Raw genomic sequence first — 2044 nt, 5'->3', positions numbered from 1 at the left:
TCCTAATATTTTTGAAAGTATCAACTTCAGTATTTTTAGCAAAGACCAAGATTTCTTTTTGTAGACTTGCAAAGCAAACAAACAGAGGCGGTAGCAGTGGTGGCAGTGGACAGGGAGGAGAGAAGGGAAAAATTAATGTAAAACAGAAAAGAATGAAACAAAGAGATACAAAAAATATACAAGTGGGGAAAAAAATAAATAAATAACAACCAGTTCTGTTGCACAAAAATTACAACCAATATCTATGCAAGGCAATGGAAATGTTATATTTTAAGTTATTAATGCTAATATGGGCTGTTTAGAAAATAATGTCTAATTTTGAATTTCACTCTGATAACTTAAACATTTATTACATTGTTAACTTTCTCATCTCATTTGAACAATTAAACATTACTTGTATTCACGAATGGTCTTTTGTCATTTCCCTAGAAACTTGGCATTTTAAAAGTCATTAAACTTCTTTCTTGCCATCTACGTTGTAATATTTATTTTCCCAAGAAACAGATCTCGAGAAACAGCCCAGTGCTGCATATTTTGGTTTTTTTTGTCAGGTTTTCTGTGAGACCCAGCATCATAAAATCTCAACTCTTTTACTCTTTCACTCTTTTATGCGTTTCAGTCATTTGACTGTGGCCATGCTGGGGCACCATCTTTAATCGAACAAATCGACCCCAAGACTTATTCTTTGTAAGCCTAGTACCTATTCTATTGGACTTTTTTGCTGAACAGCTAAGTTACAGGGACGTAAACACACCAGCATTGGTTGTTAAGCGATGTTGAGGGGACAAACACAAAGACACAAACATACACATACATACATGTATATATATATTCGACAGGCTTCTTTCAGTTTCCATCTACCAAATCCATTCACAAGGCTTTGGTCAGCCCGAGGCTATAGTAGAAGACATGTTCAAGGTGCCATACAGTGGGACTGAACCCAGAACCATGTGGTTGGGAAGCAAGCTACTCCTGCATTTATTTTTTTTTCAATTTCTTCTCTTTCATGGCTAAACTCTAGCAACAGCCATCAGCAATATTTACCAATAGCTCACTGCCCATTCCCATACCAGTCATCTCTCCCATACCAACTGATAAATTTAGTGCTCAACCTCTCTCTCTCTCTCTCTCTCTCTCTTTCCCTCTCTTCCGGCATTGTTGTTCATCTAAATTAGCATTATAGACACAAAGGATTGTGGTCACCTCATCTTTCTCAAGCCCTACATACATTTTGGAGAAAGTGCAATAAATTACGTAATAAGGAGCAGGTTTCCAGTGTAAGGCCTTCCATTGGTCAAGGCTGGCCATGCATTTGAACCTGTATATGTGCAGACCTGGGAAAGATTTTTTTGAGGAAGACCAGCAGTTAGCCATTCATGCAAGCTTCCCCATCCGTACATCTCTAATGTTTATCCAAGGAAAGGACATCATGATCTTGGACCAATTCAGCTTGGCACCAGTGTCACTGCAGTTCTTGTTGTCAGAAACTAAGGAACCAAAACGGATGTCACAAGGTACCTTACTGAAAACTCTAACACATGCTGCCCTCAGTGGATTAGCAGGTGTTCACATGCATGCACACACACACACCACACACACACATGTACACACATGAATATACATGCATATACATTGAAAAGGTTGGAAGACAACGAAAATTTTAGAAAAATGAAAAAGAAATAAGTGGAAATTTTACCAGTTAATGTGTCAAATTGTAAGGCACTAAAAGAGAATGACTCCCCCCAGACACAACAGTATGTGCTCCAACACACGAACCTACATAAAGAATCTAGCAAACCAAATTCAAAAACGAAATACATATACATATACAGGAGTGGCTGTGTGGTAAGTAGCTTGCTTACCAACCACATGGTTCCAGGTTCATTCCCACTGCGTGGCACCTTGGGCAAGTGTCTCCTACTATAGCCTTGGGCCGACCAAAGCCTTGTCAGTGGATTTGGTAGACGGAAACTGAAAGAAGCCTGTCGTATATATGTATATATATGTATGTGTGTGTATATGTTTGTGTCTGTGTTTGTCCCCC

The 2044-nt window shown here is 38.7% G+C and overlaps 1 protein-coding gene across 2 annotated transcripts in view; it reads right to left on the bottom strand.

The window, feature by feature from the left end:
• LOC106880957 (phosphatidylinositide phosphatase SAC2) overlaps positions 1–2044 on the bottom strand; it is a 538096-nt gene that overhangs the window by 50263 nt on the left and 485789 nt on the right. The window lies entirely within an intron of this gene.

Source organism: Octopus bimaculoides, chromosome 22 (genome assembly GCF_001194135.2).
Source record: "Octopus bimaculoides isolate UCB-OBI-ISO-001 chromosome 22, ASM119413v2, whole genome shotgun sequence".
NCBI classification, from domain to species: domain Eukaryota; kingdom Metazoa; phylum Mollusca; class Cephalopoda; order Octopoda; family Octopodidae; genus Octopus; species Octopus bimaculoides.
The sequence above is the reverse complement of the archived record's forward strand: the minus strand, read 5'-3'. Positions and strand labels throughout refer to the sequence as shown.